This window comes from Pelobates fuscus, chromosome 10 (assembly GCF_036172605.1).
Source record: "Pelobates fuscus isolate aPelFus1 chromosome 10, aPelFus1.pri, whole genome shotgun sequence".
Taxonomy (NCBI): Eukaryota; Metazoa; Chordata; class Amphibia; order Anura; family Pelobatidae; genus Pelobates; species Pelobates fuscus.
In genome coordinates, this window is record NC_086326.1 from 21,566,142 (window position 1) to 21,585,672 (window position 19,531).

The 19,531-nt window shown below is 39.4% G+C and overlaps 1 protein-coding gene across 1 annotated transcript in view; it reads right to left on the reverse strand.

Moving 5' to 3' along the window:
- The window catches only part of UBTD1 (ubiquitin domain containing 1), a 47,395-nt gene that overhangs the window by 11,362 nt on the left and 16,502 nt on the right, over positions 1-19,531 (reverse strand). The gene's annotated exons all lie outside the window — the stretch shown is intronic.

The window sequence follows — 19,531 nt, forward strand, 5'->3', positions numbered from 1 at the left end:
CAGGGTACATATATGATTATTGCTTTTCAACAGATACCTAAAGCATCGTAAGCACTACAATGTGCGTGCTGTAGTGGTTCTGGTGTCAAGAATGCCTGGGTGCCATCCAACAGCGTCCTGCTACTTCATTTATAAACGGTTTGACGCGTACCTTGCAGAGTCAGGCTCCCATGGTCCTTTCGGCCTAAATTGATCTGACATAGCGGACTCTCATACTTCTGCACTACTTTACCAACTTGCGCCAGGTTCACATGGTATTTACTGGCCGAGAGGACCAAACTTTGTACGAGTTGGTATGGTAATGCAGAAATATAAACGGTGTTTTAGGAGATCAACTGAAACTGAAACAAACATGGGCACCCAACGCAGCATAGCTCGGCTACAGTGAGTACTGTTAACTGCCCTTTAACATGTAGAGTATCCCTTTAAATGCAACTTGCGTTAGTATTAATCTGAAATCCATTCTAATAGCAAACCCGAAGCATGTTATGGATTTCTGGATATTATTAATCAAACTTATCCACGCACAGGGTCAGTTAAAACTCTATTATTCACTGGTTCTGAGCTTTTGTAGATAAAAAAAAAAAAAAAAAAAAAAAAGTTCAATTGAAACCAGCAAAGGTTATGTTCTGTTTAACCAAGTACTGCATAGTTTCACCACACCTATCCAGTCTAATTGTAGGTATACGTAACACACGTCTCACCTCACTTGCAGGTATGGCCAGGTTCTACGTCAAATAATGTTATTCACTAGAACTGAAAGCTTGTGAACATAACGTGACCTGAAATTTTAGGTCAAAATAGTTCATATGAAAATAAAGCTTTTTGGGTATTTTGACAAAGTGGTATAATTTATTACATATAATTTAATTATATAGTGTTTATTATAATTGTTTAACAAAGGTGTTGTTGAAGTCTCCGAGAAGCCCCGGGTGTAAGCCTCTGTAATATGGAAAGACAGAAAAAAAATCCAATTATATTATTTGTGACAGTGCAACTTTAATTTTGCAAAGGTGATGGTAGGAGCCACAATCAATTCTAGCAGCCATCCGGTGCTCCGGAGCAGGACACGCAATCCCACAACGACAAGACAATGAAAGAAATTCTACAAGCACTCAAGGTGCTAAAGCCGCAGGCCGTTTTAATGAAACAAAAAAAGAACAGCAACGTTTCGACCTACTATGAGGTCTTTGTCAAGCCAATAACACAAAGCAAACATGAGTTGTATATGAGCTATATATACACACTCATGTTTGCTTTGTGGTGTTAACTTGACAAAGACCTCATAGTAGGTCGAAACGTTGCTGTTCTTTTTTTGTTTCATTAAAACGGCCTGCGGCTTTAACACCTTGGGTGCCTGGAGACGTCATTTCAGTGTCACTTTAATGAACCATATTTGTAATTAGATATACAGAGAGGCATTGCTGTGGGTGAATGGTCAACATCATGACTTGAGGTTAATACAGCAGGTGCGGTGTTTAAATATGCTTTGAATTCAATCAAATATCTGAGGTCACAACATGATTTATCGGGTTTAAGGGCTGGAATTAGGGCATTTTACATAGAGCTGGTTTTAGCTGGATCATAAGTCAGTTATGTAGGAGGGGCTGTAAAATGTACATCGTGAGTGGGAATAGCAGGTATTCTATAAATCAACATACCTCATTAGTGATGACGCAAACATAAAATTAGACTTCAATAGGCAGGCGAATTTTAAAACCCACAGGGACTCTTTCTGGCCACAATAGTGATGGAAAAGTTGTTTCAAGGGGACTAACACCTGGACTGTGGCATGCCGGAGGGGGATCCATGGCAAAACTCCCATGGAAAATTACATAGTTGATGCAGAGTCTGGTTTTAATCCATAAAGGGCATAAATCACCTAACATTCCTAAATTGTTTGGAATAACGTGCTTTAAAACATCAGGTATGATGTTGTATCGATCAGGTAGTGTAAGGGTTACGCCCGCTTCACAGTCACAGACCAAACTCCCCATTTAACGCACCGCCAACAACCGCAAACAGTCCATTTGCGCAACCGCAAACTCCCCATTTGCACAAGGTTGGATACCAAGCTAGCCATGTCCCTTTCCTTGTCCTCACTGATGTCATTGAAGGTCTCTTCCTCCACCCAGCCACGTACAACACCAAGGGTCCCCGAAAGGTGACAACAAGCCCCCTGGGACGCCTGCTGTGTTTGGTCTTCCACCTCCTCAAAGCCACCTTCCTCCTCTGACTTCTCTTCTTCAGACTCCTCTCTCTGCATTGCCTCTCTCTGCGTTATTATAAGGTGTGTTAAGTAGTACTATTCCTATCAGTTTAATCCCTGTTACGTCCCCTATCAGGGGACGTGTATATGGCATCGATTTTAGGAACTGGGAGATGGAAAAAGATGCTTGGTCGGTCCTCCTACTTCAAATTTGGGGCACTGTGCGTGCAATCTAATGTGCCACCAGATAGGAGGGGTGTGTTAAGTAGTACTATTCTTATCTGTTTAATCCCTGTTACGCCCACCTCATCAGGCCTTTTTTAGTCTAATGTGTCGCCCAGTGTCAGTCCCTTCGGGATCCATCCATCATTCATCTTAATAAACGTGAGGTAATCTAGACTTTTTTGACCTAGGCGACTTCTCTTCTCAGTGACAATACCTCCTGCTGCACTGAAGGTCCTTTCTGACAGGACACTGGAAGCGGGGCAGGCCAGAAGTTCTATCGCAAATTGGGATAGCTCAGGCCATAGGTCATAATGCATCTTTGTATAGAATAACTATGTACATATATATATATAAAAAATAAAAACAGAAAATAATGTAATTTCCCTAGTTTTCTGCACACCCTAAATAGGATTTGTGTAAATACATAAACCCTGTTTATATGATCGGCACCACCATTTCCCCCAAGAAGCCCTACTTGCTAATTAATTTGATATTCTGGAAGAGCTGGAATTTTACGTTTAAAGCATCTCTGCTTTATAAAAGATTGTGGAAATATTAACTGTTCATTCTAGCAAGAATGAAATAAAAATATGACCAATATTGCAGTTTTATGGGTCATTAAATCAGCATCAAACTAAAGAATCCACGATTTCAACAGGTGAAGATCAAAACAGAAATTTATTGAGGATGGGAACACAAGAAATATATAGAACCTTACTAGAATCACTTATGGAGATTCAAATACATCAAACCATTTAAATACCAAAATTAGGTGCTCCTCCCATGGTAACAAATTAAGAGAAGTGTTAACAATCATAGTAATCATATCCATGCTTAGTAACTATCCTAACTAATATAGACCAAGATATAAAAAAATAAACAGTCACAAAGAAAAAAATAGAAGAAAGCATGTATCCATTGTATTTGATACTTCTATTTGGAGGATGCAGGCCTCTACCACGTAGTATCAGGTAGTGTCACATTATTTAACATTTTCATTAAATCGGCATAATATACATTGTAGTTGACTCCATATATAGTCAATCTGCTCATTTATGTGAGGTTTGAGTTGAAATCTTGAGTGGTTCCACCTTCAGGTAATGCCATAACAATCTATTACGGTCATGTTTCATGTCTTTGTCCCATAAAATGTTGGACTTTGGGACATGACGGCAGGTTTGAATTTGCAGACATCAGCACACTAGGAATTAAAAGATATATAAAGACAGAGAGAACCTATAATTAACTTGCTGTAAGCCGCCTCGTTCAACCAATCAATCAACACTTCCTAAAATTAGTCCGATGTGCAAATCAATTCTCGTATTAACTGCACAAGCTCATTACAACACAAGCCTGTCAATAGAAGGTGCATTAGTCCTACTTACAGGAGAGAGAGACTGCGAGCACCCTCTCACACAGCAAGGGGACATTGCAACCACTCAATGCGGATTAGGATATTTTCAAGAGGAACAATCTTGAGAATAACATTCCAATATATTACAGCATTTTAAAATGTGATTTTGCAAAAGGTTATTGGTTTATTTTTCTCCAGGAACGTCACTAAAAGAGTATATATATATTCTGATGAAGAAAATATGAGAAGATAGAGGCCGCTGTCCAGACGACTGTAGTTCTAGCAACAGCTAAGATACTGCAGTGAACCCTCAAATCTCTGGTAGAGGACCGAGAATTAAAAATAAATATACCCCCGCTCGCCCCCAATTTATCTACTACTATGGAAGTCACTTTATGCAGCTTTGATTGTCCTCAGCTACCTCATGAAGGAAGAGGACACCACATGAGATTATTTGCATAGCCTTATTTTGTAAATCTCTGTGTGGGTGGTTCTCCTCAAACAAGCATGTGATATACAGACTGATGAAACGAGGCGGGTGGAGTTCTGAGGTGTGACCATCATTCATTCCTGCAACTACCATTAGTTTGTCCTGTGCAGCATGAAGGAGCATTTTGAGAAATCTGTGCATGCCTACAAGGCTGACAAGGTATTCCCTAAAGTGAGAATTGGCAAGAATCAAAGGAAATTTAAAATTTTAGACCAGAAACAGCTAAACTGAAAGCATACCTAACTTGCAGTCTTGTTGCTTAATTATCTGCCATTTAGGAGTTAAATCACTTTGTTTATGCAGCCCTAGTCACACCTCACTGCATGTGACTTACACAGTCTACCTAAACACTTCCAGTAAAGAGAGAGATAATCTTTACACTTCCTTTATTGCACAGTTTGTTTAGGTCAGAATTTCTTGTCTTTTGCTCTGTGCTTGGAGTATCCCTTTAAGCAAATACCCTCCAGGCATATGGATAATGAAATGAGCAGTGATGAAATTCTGAGGATTAGGGCAGTACAGATACTCTTTAAATAGGATTATCACATGCTACAAAGAGCAGAGGTTTCAACACTTTAATTGCATATTACCAGCCAGTAGATAATAAATATCCCGATATAAACCTTGCTCTGAGAGATTCTATCACCACCTCGTGATGGTGTTAACGAAGCAGAAGGAGAACAGAATAAAACTAAATCGAGAACAGTGTGTGGTACTGATCTCAAATAGGGCTTATTATTCCCAATTTACGTAATTAGGCAGAAATGCACATGTGTAGCTTATTAGTAAAATAATACTGGCATCCCTTTAAAGATTTTGTGCAACAGGATTCATATGCCCCTTTCTTAGAGCAAGACTACATGAGTTTTCCCGATCGATTACACGCCACTCTAAAACGGAATTGCTAGCCTAAAGTAAGCATCTTTGGTGCTGGAGTACCTTTCAGGAATAGACTAAATCTACCTATTATATATACACACACACACACAACGTTTTACTTCCAGTATTTGAAACTGTAAGTCCATTTTATTACGAATGGGATTGGTGAAGTAATACAATCCTTTCATTCTCAGTTCATTGTCCGCATGGTAACCTTGGATAATTCACAAGATGTCTATTACGCAATTTCCTCTTTGTCCAAATTCATAGACTGCGCTTGTGAAGTCAAAGATAAACTGATCCATTGCGTGTGCTTCATTGAAAATGGCTGGGCATTCTATGATAGCATTCACGACTTTACTTTTAATGGAATTCATACAGTGACTGGGTTCCTGATTGAACCTGTGTAAGAATTTACAGTTTATAGAGAAGATGATGCCAATTATTACCATTATAACCAAAGCACCAAATATTCTGCAGCACCATACAATTATATAACAGGTATAAATGATAACAAGTAACTGGAGTAGAAAATATTAACAAGACAAGAGATAAAGAAAGACCTGCTCAAACAAGCTTACACTCTACTAGGAAGGGGTAAAGACACACAGGAGGAAGAACAGCATGTCAGAGTGAGTAGGGACTGATGGGTAAGATGTCAGTGTTAGGCATAACCTAGTAAAAAGTTAAAAGTGGTATGTGGAAGAACTAAACCATGGAAGGAGAGAGAGGAAGCTGGGCTATGGAAATGAGGGCAAGGCCGGCGCAACCGTTGGGCGAACTAGGCAGTCGCCTAGGGTGCCGGCCTGCTGGGAATGCCCACTGGGATATTTCCTGGTGGGCTCCCGCTGTCCTGGGCCGCAGCACTGGGTGAGCGGCTCTAGATCCACCCCAACTCCCCCCTCAGCGCCGGCCCGATCCTCCAGGCACCAGTCATTTGCCCCCGAAGCTCTCCTTCAGTATGGCAGAGCAGGCACCTGCTTAGCCAATGAATGCTGGAGGAGAGGAGGTAGGTTGAGGCAGTGTAGGCGGCAAGGGAGGCTTTTCTTGCAGCTCCCCACTGCTCCCTCGTGCACCTTTTGCGATGCCGGGAGCCAGAATGACTTTGTACTAAATAGAGCTCTGGGGGAGTGAGGAGCTGCCCCACACTGGACCCCAGGGAGGTAAGGAGGCTGGTAGTGATCAGTCAGGAAAATGAGCCTAGTGGCAGCATTCATTACAAACTGAAGAGCAGCAATGTGGGTATTGGGAAAGGCAGATTAGTAGTAATTTGCAATAGTCCAGGCTTTTTGAGGATGGAATTTACGATTGCATGTTAGAGGGAAGACAATGGCATTATAGCATTCTGAAATGCCACATTAATTTAATAATTTAATTTAGTTTAATCTATGAATGTGCACACAGAACATGGTGAGAATTCTAAAAATGTCTGCAGGTCCTGCTCCTACCAGATCAAATGTGTATCTCATAAATAATTTTTAAATATTGGGAACTAAGTAACAAGCAGAGAGATTAATTTTGCTCAACCAAATCTGATTGTGCCAACAGAAACAATTGGCATATCTGGTCTACCCTTTCACACGAATGTTAGAGACAGGCTGAGAGCACTGGTCTATTTCAGCCCATCACTGCCATTTAGGTTGGGCAGAATTTGATAAAATTACCAAAATGGGATTTTCCCCTTGGAACAATCACAGAAGAGTAACTGAAAGCCAGGGTTCAACCAACACTAGTTATTTAGACATAAATAGTAAATCAGTCACCTGCTAACCCACAGTGTTCTAGAAACCAGATGGTACAAATTTATACCTTTCTTGATAAAACAAAAATAAATCAAATTCACAATATTTCTGATAACCTCAATTTCGGAGGATAAAATTAAAAATGATGACGGAAGGGGACTATTTGTTTCACATTTCTAACAATATTTGAAGGTATTTAATTATTGCAAGGATAATTTACTTGTCCCTAGATCTTCGAATGTGGGGGATGATGTGTGTGACATCTGTGTAATAGGAGCCAAGAACATGCAATTAAAATAATCTGAGTGCTCAATTCAATGTGACATTCCATTTTAGCCACCGAGACTGCTAGTTATCAATGACAACTTCTTCAATACAAGTGTCACTGAGCTAAAATACACCCTCGAATGACAGCTTCAAATCAGAAGAGGAAATAACGTTGGGGTTGGCGTTTTTCTGCATCAGTCTTTGGTCAAGACATTTTATAACCTTATTAAAATCCGATATTTTATGCAGTTCTTTCCATCTTTGGATTTTATGTGATTCAGATTCAGAAAGTCACGCTAATGCAGTTCCCATAAATGGCTACATAGCAATGTAAAAATATGCAAATAAATGTAAAAAATCCCCAAAACTCCGTAATTGCGAACAATATTTGTGTATCAGGTGCAGACAGTTTGGATTAAAGGGTAAGTATCACTTCACTGGAAATTACACCAATAAATCACTGAAAGATCTATAATTTGTTGTAACCCTCAAATTATGATCCATTTTCATTTAAATGATCTTCACTACAAATAGAAATATAGGACAACGTTCGTTTGACGGACTATCAGAGTACCTTTAGACGCCCACTCTGCCTGTTAAAAGGCAAAATTGTTCGGGGGCACTGTCCTGGCTGTTTAAGTTCTCTCTGGAGACTTTACCTGGCTCTTTGCAGTGTGCCTCAGTCCTGGTCTCCCCTACCTCCCTGAGCTGGTCTGCTTGTGCTGCTCTCATTGTGCTGCTCTCATTGTGCTGCTCTCATTGTGCTGCTCTCATTGTGCTGCTCTCATTGTGCTGCTCTCATTGTGCTGCTCTCATTGTGCTGCAGTCCCCAAAGCCTGGATCCTGAACCAGGACATCCAGCAGACAGACAGCAGAGAGACTGGTTATCCTGGGTGAACCCGGCAAAAAGCCAATGACTTTTGGGGATTCTGGAGGCAATTAAAAAAAATATATATGAAGGTCCTAACTTAATGTAAATACTTTCCTGGTTAGCATTTCACAAACTTTTTCTTCCTTTGATTACCACCCCCATCATGCTCATTCGGTATCTGGATTAACATGTTGGGAGTTCTGTCCTTCTGGCATGTTTTACATAGGTAGTCTGTTACCTGTGCAACTCAAGTTTGTGTATTACAATGCCCATCATGCTCAGTCAGTGTCAGGATGAGAATGGCGAGGTGCTAATCCACAGAAACGTTTTAGAAAAGGAAAGATAGATGCTTCCTCTCCCTGCCATTCAGAGCTGTACCACCTGGATGCCATGGATTGAAGTGGCAGAGAGGAGCCATTTGGCTGCCTGGGAATGGTAGGGATGAGGGAAGCTGTGTTGAATTGATAGGGCTAAAGGGAACCATCTGGCTGCCTGGGATTGTGACTGTGGGCAGGAATGGCACCATGTAGCTGCCTGGGATTGATATGATTGGGGACATAATTGCATGGGTAGTGTGATGGTGGGCGATGAGCAAAGCATATGGCTGGAGTAATGTTATTGGTGGGACAGTGGTGACTGGATTATGGGTAATTGATTGGGACTGGGTATGGTGATTAGAACAGGATTATGAGGGATTATGGTGCTGGGTGTGATGAGGTAATTGTGGAGACTGGGTGAAAAATGTGAATGTTGGGAGGGATATGGCTGTGAGAAGATGTACTTGGAAAGGGGGGGGGGCATTTTATTAGTTTGGAAGGGGGGATTGAGGCGCTAAAGAATTCTGAAACAGTTTGACACTAGTAGACGAAGTAAGTGAGAGGACAGCATTGTCACCATAGCTCTATCCCACATCCTAGAGATTATTGGGCGGACAATTTGAGGATCCCGAATATGCACACAGCTGCAACTCTACTGTAGCAGGATTCAGCCAAGCAGCCATTACTGTGACGCCGAATCGCCATTAACCCTTTTATCCATTGGCAATTCAAAGACAAGGAAAGGGTTGGGATTTGGCTCAGCTAAATCCGACAACAGCTAGTGCTCACAGTCTATCATTGAAATATAGCACGAGGAAGTCAAAGGTCTCATTACAACACTGGAAGTAAAGGGGTGAAGATGTGAAATGCCCTTTTTTGTCAAGCCATTTTAAAACCGTTTTGAAGAAGAATCAGGAGGGTCTGCACGCAACGCCTCCTTGGGCCACGATGACCAAAATAGGATGTAATATTTATGGTGCTTACAGTAACGGTCACCTCTCTAGAAATTACATCATTTAATTAATAAAAATGGAAATGATAAAATCTATTAATCGAGTTAACTTTATTTTTGCTGCTTGCTTGATGCGGAGGATTTTCTTTAAATGTATATTAAATATTTAGCAATTGACATCCCAAAACAATTCAATCCTGGCACAGCCAGGGCACACATTGCATTGTGGGAGGAGAAACAGACACATTGTTTCTGTTTCTTCTCCTGTCTCTGCTGTCTGAATGCTGACTGACAGATGCAAAAGGACTGAGTAGTTTATTACAGCAATTTACAGAGCGCCAAAATGGAGGCTCTCATTTCCAGGATAGATAGGTGTCGCTTTCTACATTTAATTTTATTTTCCAAATCTAACAAAAATATATTTGTTAAAGATAGGGGATATACAAACATGAGATTACAAATCCTGTGAAATGACAGTTCCCCTTTAAGGACACCAAAATAAACACACACAAAAAAACACTACACACAAAGTGCCACCCTTCACATTTATTACAAAAAGGGTTAAAAAAAAAAAAAAAAATAGCAGCTGGGAAATGGGCACGAGTTAAAGGCCTCTTTCTGAGAGAAGTCATGAAACATAATCTGATCAGACAGAGCCTTTCTTTCCAAACAGAGGGTATCTGATTACACAGAGCTGAGATGCATTATTTATACAAGGGCCAAAAAGGTTTCTCTGACATTCACTGATGCGGAATTCAAAGAACAGCAATAGGATGTGAATATTGACCTTACAGATAAAACTGAAAACCTCTTAATCCTTAAGCAGGAAAAACGATGCTTCTTTAATTTAAAAAGAAGACAGCAGGATTGAAGACAGAACTCAGCATCGGTTTGCCTGTAAAATATGTTTGATGGGAAGGAACAGAGCCTGCAAGATTAGGTTAGACTATCTTTATGGGTTTAAATTACATGGAGCTGACCTTGAGATCGGGACTTCTTAATCCCTATACAGGTGGGAAAACCAACAATACTCTGTATTCACTTTTAGCTGCAGATCAGACAGAGTAAAGGAACCCTTACTCTTAACACATCAATACATGCTACAAAACACAAAATAAAACCTTCCAGTGGGCCGCGTTTCAATGAAACATTAACGTTTATTTTATCTCAATTAAAAGGAAAAACAGTAAATACATGTTTAACAAACATTCCTCGTTAGAATAGGCAAGACCTTTTTCAGGCCCAAATCCCTCTTTTTCTTCTCATTAGTTTTATCCAAAAATCCCACTTTTAACAGCATTTCGCAGCATAGAAAAAAAACGAAAAGAAAGCAAAGTAATGGAAGAAAAAAAGAAAATGGTAGTGCGTGCACAAGTACAGACAGAAATGATGTGACGTTCTTGCGAGATCAGAGTTGTACACAGGATCTAAATATTTAACAAATATAAACACAATAAAAAAAGGGTGGGGGGACATTATATAAAAAAATAAAGAAGGGGATTATATAATAAAATATTCTGACCAGTATATAGTCTATTACAATGTAGTAGAATTTACTGTTACTTATAAAAAGCTGTGTGGGGGAAAGCATTCTGTCCCTATGCTCCTGGCAATGTAAACGCCAGTTTATTTGGTGCAAGTATCCATTGTGTGCTCACATCACAGAAATATGTGGATAGCCAGATGAGGAAGCAGAGACTCATCAAATGATGCCAGAAGCTAGGAGGAGTGGGGGGTGAGGAGGATTAATGGCTCCAGGCATTTTAGACTAAGAATAAATGGGACAATTAAGCGCCATTGGTTATGGTGCTAGGAATTTGCCTTTAAGTTTAAATATTCTGTGTAATTACGAGGTACGCTTCTACTGCATACTACTTCACTTAAAGTAAAATGTCCTTTTAAAATTTACACTAATATTTATATACTTTTATAAAGTCTGATGTCATGCAAAACAACTGGTAGACTCACATTTAATAGAGCCAGTTTCTCAACTTTACTTTGCATGAGCCAAAAAAGCAAGTAGGTTTATAGTTGACAAGGAATGAACAATCCATTCATTGATAAACCTTATGGAACGTCAGATTCTGGACATACTGGTTGCTATGGTGACACGTTTCTTGCTCACTGACTACTATGCAATGTATAATTACAGGACAATTTAAGTCACGATGTATCCTTCCTTCCAATACTTTATAAAAAATAATTATTATTATTTAGGGACAAAAAAAAAAAGCACTGCTATAGTTCATGTAGCGATAGTGTAGCTAATCATCATTTTTAAAACTGTACAAGATTTTGTAACCAAAGTTAGAAGTTTTAAACATTCTAAAGTAGCCCAGCATACACTCCGTGCTATTTTATTTACTATTATACAATTCTTCGTAAACTTCTAAAGCAAATACAAAACAACAGAAACAAAAGTAAATTATAGCAGATAAAACATTTTTTTTTTTAAAAAAAAAGGATCAAATCTTATAAGTTGAAAATTAAATAAATCCAAAAGACTTAGAAGAGAGTTCTATGTCAAGAGCCTATTCACCTGACTATCAGAAAACTGAGCAACAGTCACTAAATGGCAAGGCCATGTAAATAGATACAACAGTTTCAAAGGGACACTTTAGGCACCATAATCACTTAATCTCATCGAAAAGATTATGGTGCATGTATTTTCCATGTTAAATTGTTTTCAAACAGTTAATGAAGTTTCCCAGGCATCTGCAGGCTGGCACCAGATGACGCCATGAGAAGAAGTTTTGGTATAGGAGTATCCTTTCAAACAAACAGTGTTTGGTCCTCCCTCTATATTAATTATTTTTATTGTTGGCATTTATATATCGTCAACGTATTCCACAGCGCTTTACAGAGTTATAAAGGGGGAACATAACAAATGAGATCATTTTGACCGTGACGCTAGGTCGATGAGGACCCTGAACAAACTAGCTTACTATCCAGAAGATTAGTACACAGAGTGAAATTTGGGCAACAGCTAGGCCAACGTTGTGTAATTCTCATTAAATTACATTCCACTGACCTAATTACAGGATACTTGAAGAGTTCTATATTTCAAAATAAAGGAATGTTGGCTGCCGGACAAGTTATCAACTGACGAAAAGTAAAATGGTGATAATTTACTCTTCCCTCACAATGCCAGCGATATGAAATAGGCATCATGCAAATGTGTTTCATCTGGCAGAGGGCAGGAACGCAAACTAAATTATTCCAATTGCAGGGCAGTTACGTAAATCTGTAGGTTTTATCTAAACAAACATCATGTTTTACATATTTTTAACTTCTAAAAAAAAAAAAAAAAAAAGTGCCAGCCGCCTAACATTTATTTCTGGAATGTTAATGTAGGCTATGTGGATCATTATTAATCTGTTAAATTTTAAATAAACTAAATTATTATTAATATAGTACCAACAAATTCTGCAGCGCTGTACAATGGGTGGAATAAAAAAATAAAAATAAAAAAAAAACGACCATATTAAAAAGGTACACATTCTTCTAATGATTATTTTTGAAACCAAGGGCATAATTGGCACTTTCATATCTGGCACAGCAGAAGATGACTAATCTAGTTACATATATTCATTTGACTAATAAAACTATTAAAAGGCTTAACAAACTAAAAATAATTGCAGTGTGCCTTTCCCAATCAAATACTGCACAGAGCGATATCTCCACACCACACAAAACGTAGATTATAGGGCACTTCTAGACACCAACAGCACAACTAAACAGATTCCCAGAGGTTTGAATCTAGTCACAAACCATTTAAATACTCACGAAATATAGCCAAGCATAGCCTGACAAATTCACAGAAAACACCTGTTGATACACTTTCAACTTTTTCTACTAAGAGGTAGATCCCCAGATATTTTTTTTTTTTTTTAAACTACAGCTTTTATGATTCTTTGTAATTGTAAAGGCATGCAAAGCATCAAGGGAGTTGTAGTTCTAGAATATCTGGGGATATACCTTTAAGGCACCCCTTTCATAAATCAACTAGCACGCAAGGTTCCAAGTTTCAACTTCTTTACATCAGACGATGTTTCTCGAGGTGGCTTTATCCAAATGTTTCTTGCTTTGGACAAGTGTAGTATTTAAACTGGTGTATGAACTCTGTTCTTGTTTGTATTTAGTGCAGTACAGAATGTCAGAGCAGTGCCTGTATGTACCTGTGCGTACCTGTATGCTGAAGGCCATGACATCGTCCTGTTATCTCAGTCAACTAAACACATTGCAAACTGATAAAAACAGCCTTGTAAGACAGGACTTGATTGTTGACCCAAAAGGAGAAATTTACATTTTCGCTGGCCAGTATTTTCCTGAATAACGCATTTTCTCTCGACTGTTCTCTAACAAAATATTTGTTTTCAAGTGAAGGCAAACACAAAAAGGGCTATTTATAATATACACCATACATCACAAGTGTCCCTATTGAGAAAGGACAGTCCCTAAATCCCTCTGCCCCACTTTTTTTCACCCTGATTGTTGGTGTGTCTGAGTGGATACCAGAGCTCCTCAGCAATAAAACTTTAGTTGCATAAATTGAGTCACTTCAAATTTCTCATAACAGCCCCACCCCTCGCCACACATGAAACTGTCGGTCTATTTTAAATGTATGGTTTTTGTTAGTATAGTGGCTAGGAATTTGTATAAGTTTTATGGTTAAGGGGAGGAGTTTATTTTTAAATAATAATGGTTGCCTGTAGTGTCCCTTTAAGAGAGGCAGGATGACATACATATCACAGTGACACAATACAGAGGGGTGAAGACCACAAGCAAATAAAATAAGATAAACAGATAAAATACTGTGGATCGGTCGAGGTTCACAATATATAATGCAATTATAGTGTAATTACCGTTAGAAATTCAGGTTTTGTTTTTTTAGTAGAATGGATATGAAGGCTTCAACCAAAACAATCAAATCTAACGATTCCCAAAACTCCAGGAAAATATAGCCTTGGGTGTAGCAGCACTACCCTGCAATGATCTACTGCAATTCCTACTATATACACATTCTACAACCATCCAATCAAAATCTAAATACGAAACCTAGAGAACCACTACAGGGGGAGCCAGGAGGAAGTCAACTTGTTAAACCTAACTTTCTGCATAGAAAGGACATGTCAAATAAAACGACCTATGATATAAATGTAGTTTTCTAATGATGGCCGTCAGCCAATTTAAATGCAAATCACAAAAAAAAAAAAAAGGGCTGTATGATTGTTGTAGTACCAAAGTCACCTTGTACAAATAGAGTGCGGTGGGGGGAAACTGGGACAACCAAATAAAACAGAATGTTCAGGATTCATTCAATGATCTGTTCAACGGGACATGTTTATGTATCAGAAAACTGATACAGATCAGCATGTGCACTAAAGAGCATTTAACATGTATCAACACATTACATTATGTTTCTCATTCCGATCAGCTGCTAGTTGCTTTTATGTTGACATTTGATAAAACATTTTTTTATAGGATTAGTAATCACCTATGCAACACAAAATTGCTATTTTCACAGCTGGGTTGAATAAATCTCATTCAGAGATATAGCTGTTTAGTCCCCCAGTCCCTCCTTGGGTCTGGTTAAAAAGGGGATTTTACACACCTTTTCCAGTGCCATGGCTGTCCGTTTGCGACGCTCACTCTGCCCATGCTTCACTCCCTTGGCTGAGATCATCAAACTTGATTATCTCAGCCAATCCAATGCTTTTCCATAGGAATGCATTGGGAGTCTATCGCACATAACGCCACTCTGTGCCAATCAGCATCTCCTCATAGAGATGTATTGGCTCAATGTAATTCTATGGGGAGTGTTCATCATCTCCATGAAGAGCGTGGAGACTCCAAACGTTGGTGCTTCAAATTGTGTAGCACTGACCCAGAAAGCACCTCTACTGGCCGTCTGAGTGACTGCCACCGGAGGTGTCCCTAGGCAGTCATTTTCTCTGAAAATGCAGTGTTTACTATAGTGTCCCTTTAAAGCTCTGAATTTTTGATGGTCAAGGTGCCGTCACAAACACCATCCTAATTTGGATTCCTAGCAGGGTTTATACACCTAACTGGAAACTTAAAGGGAAACTATAGTGCCAGGAAAACAAACTCATTCTCCTGGCACTGTTGCACCTCCTTCTGTCACTTACTTGGGTCCATCGCCGATTTCCCTTGGCGCTAGCTCTGCTCCACCCACGACAGCCGGCAGGGGAGACGTAATGCACATATGTGGCAATGGCCGTGCTCGTATTAGGATTCCGGCGACGCTGGAAGTCGTCATGCATAGTGTGAGGACGTCCAGCGTCATTTAGGCGACCACAAGTCGTCTAAGAACCCAGAAGTCCCTCTAGTGGCTGTCTGGTAGAGAGCCACTAGAGGAGGACTTAACCCTGCAAGGTAATTATTGCAGTTTATAAAAACTGCAATAATTACATATTCAGGGTTAAGGATGATGGGAGTCGGCACACAGACCACTTTAATGGGCTGAAGTGGTCTGGGTTCCTACAGTGTCCCTTTAATTAAAAATTAACAAGGGAATTGCACATTCTAGGTTAAAATATCTGACCTGGTTTAAGAATTGTTTGATAATATTTGGTCTACAATTATCAATTTCCTTTTAATTCTCCATGTACCTTGAAAAAAGCAAATAACCCTGTTGGAATAATACTACAAATGGAGGGGAAAATATAACGGTTATTCAATAAACTGAAAAAAGCAATGAATTCAAATGGAATTTTTTAAATATTCCCCCAGTCAGCTATGCTTTCAGTTCGACTACCTTGGCCTGTAATGTGAAATTCACTTTGAACTCCCTGCAATTGTCAGTTTAGAGTATAACCCCGATAGTCTCTCTAACATGATATCTCCCTGGGGTGAGAATGCTTGCCTTGCATGTGATGAAGCACACAGAGCCTACGCAAAATAAATATTTTACATATTTACAGTAAATTTATAAAGTTTCCACACACGCATTGAGGCCGAAAGCGTGTACAAACAAGTTGGGATTTATTAATTGAAAAACGAGCACAAAAGTGTAACGTGTGCAGCAGTCTGTGAAAGGGACGCTACAGGCATCCAGGCCACTTCATCTCAATAAGGTGGTCTGGGCGCCAAGTCCATGTCTGTTTAACCCTGCAGCTAAAAACACTGACATTCAGCACGAACGGCAATGCTTTCACTTCTGCCTAAACTCTGATTGGAGCAGCGCAGCGTTTTGCTATGCATGCACACTGGCCTCCCAATACGTTCCTACGGCATAGCATTAGATTGGCGGAAATCATCGTTTTCAATTAACTCATCCAAATAAGTGGAGCTGCGTGACATAGGCCAGTCCTGCAAGAAAGAAGTAAGTGAAACTCACTTTTTTTTTTTTTTTTAACCCTGGTAGCATGGGCCCGGTCACATACACGTTTGTATTGTAATTCTATAGTGTCCCTTGAATAACAATATTTATTAGAACATGGGAAGGCAGCCTCTGTGGATTACGGTTTGCTAACAAATCTTTGGCGTAGAAATAAAATTAAATCGGCCCCATTTGGGCGTGCTGGTGAAGCAAAGGTCAATATATCGGATTATTTGTATAGAGTTAAAAAATGAGATCATCACTGAAGGCAAACTGTAGAAGAAAAATATTTGACTTTGTTTCCTCTTTAAAATATTTCCATTCTTTCCACATGAGATCTAGAATTGTTTCTGTTTACCAGTTCTGTTGGAACTAGATACCACTTATTGGTTAAAGGGTGCATTCTCAGCGGCGTATAAATTGTAACTTTAAGAGTTTGTGGAACAAAAGTCACTTTATCTAAAAAAATAAAAAATAAAAAAGTTAGGAAAGAAACTGGGGAGAAAGTTTTTTTTTTTTTTTTTTTTTTAATAAAAGTGTGCACCTGCAACCAAATGTTTTTAATTTAGGGGTAACCCCACCATATGTGGGAGAGCACGGGTAGGCAATCTTCTGCACTCCAGATGTCATGGACTACACCTCTCATGATGCTTTGCCAGCATTATGGGAGATGTGGTCCAAAACATCTGGAGTGCCATATATATTTATTTTCAATTCTTTATTTATCAATCATGCATGGTGTTTGTACAGAAGAAAAAAGATGGGGGGCAACGTAAGCATACAATTATCGGTACAGTGAGTCATAGCTTTAGAATACTGATGAGGGTGTTGATTAGAAGCTTCGTTGGGGTCTTCATCTTCATATATCAGGTCGGGTAAGTACGAAGTGTGTCATAGGTTGTTGATGATAATGTTCACCAGGTCGTTTCTGGTGGTTAAGATAGTTGTATGTTCTTGGGCTCTATGGGTTCAGCGTGTAGCGAGGTGGGGGTTCTTTCGACATTGGTAGGAACCCAGCAAGTAGTTTGATTGGGTATAGTTCGCAAGGTTGTGTTGTTTTCGACCTGTGGGGTTGTCTAACCCTGTTACTCTTGCCCATTCGCTAGGGCTCTGCTTAGCAGCTATGTCGTCTATACCAAAGTGCATTTCAATAGTCACTTGCCTCTGATATAAACACAGCCATGCATGAATTTTTTGTTTTTAGTGAAAAAGATAGATAAAGTAGGAAGAAGGAAGAGTGATTAACGAGTAGGGAAATACCAGGGGGAGCGTTGTGAGTATGGTCTGAGCCCTCACTGATTTATGTAGTCTTCCCAGGGTTCCCACGTCTTAAGGAATGTTTGGAAGGTGTCTCTGATTTGTGCAGTTAGCTTGTCCATTAGGTGTGCTTCTTTAATATATTGTATTACTGTCTCTATCTGTGGCATGTCTGTGTGTAGCCATATTTTCGCCATTGCCCGCCTGGCGGCTAAGGTAATTTTATTGAGCAGTTTTTGGTCCTTATGGGGAAGACTGTCTATTGGTCTAGCTATTAGAAATGTCCAGGGGTCTGGTCGGATGCGCTTGTGTAGGACCGTCGTCAGTAGTGTGGCTACTTTTTCCCCAGTAGATTTGTGCCTTTGGGCACTCCCACCACATGTGCAGGTATGTGCCTTGTTCCCCACACCCCCTCCAGCAGTCTGTCGTTGTGGAGTGCCATATTTTGACTACTTCTGTGGTAGAGTTTGCCCGTGTGTTGGAATCATTGCAAACAAAGAGTAGGAAGCAGAAGGAAACGTGTGTAATCTCTCAGGTGTGAATTACCACTTCTAAATCAGAATTTTGTGTGCCTCAATGTGGTTATAACCGGTAGATATTTGTTATCAGTTATACTAAATGGTGAAAAAAATAGGGAGATCAACTCAACATGTGTCCATCTAGGTATATGTTTGCTCCTTTACAGGGGTAATAATAGCATTATAACATGGGGAGAGCCCTTTTTTATATGTTGGGGGAATTAGCAAAATGGTTAAAATGTAGCCTCTTTTAATGTGGCTAAACTGGGCAGTTGCTGTTACTCATATCCCTGAAAAATGCTCACTGAGAGAGATAGCAATCAAAATATAATGAATATACCACCTATATTTAACTAGATGCAGGCAACTTTTAAACACAACAGCCAATCTATAACTGGTCCATGTTTTGAATTTTGGAATTCATTCTCTGGCATAAATGCCAGAGAGCAGACTAGATCTACAACCAGCTTAACCACTTAGCAAGTCACACATTTCACACACCTATGGACTCAGATTGTACCTGGTTTCTACTGAGTGCCGAACTATCAACACATTCTTTTCTTAAGTAAAAAGGTCTCCCAACCTCTTGACCTTTTTAACTTTCTTCCCCAGGCCAGAAGTTTCCATTGTATGTGTAGGTCTACCAAGAACGGGTTTGTTGGACAAGAGGAGACTATTTAGCTTTGGAACATAAACTAGATTTTCAACCCAATGAATGGGCAAGTCTGCTCACTGGACATTCTACCCAAGGATCCGTATATTGCATAGTTTGAATGGGTGAAATCTTAAAACCTTGGTGGGTTTTTAAAATTCCATATCTAGGAACATGTCCGATCTCCTATAGAATGTAAGCTCGATCGAGCAGGGTCCTCTTCAACCTATTGTTCCTGTAAGTTTATTTGTAATTGTCCTATTTATAGTTAAATCCCCTTCTTAATATTGTAAAGCGCTACGGAATCTGTTGGCGCTATATAAATTGCAATAATAATAATAATAATAATAATAATAATAATATTCACACCCAGTAGCTGCAGAATGAACAACACTATAAAACCAATGTCATCTATCTAGCATGAATCCGCAGGCCACGCAGTGAAAATAATATGGT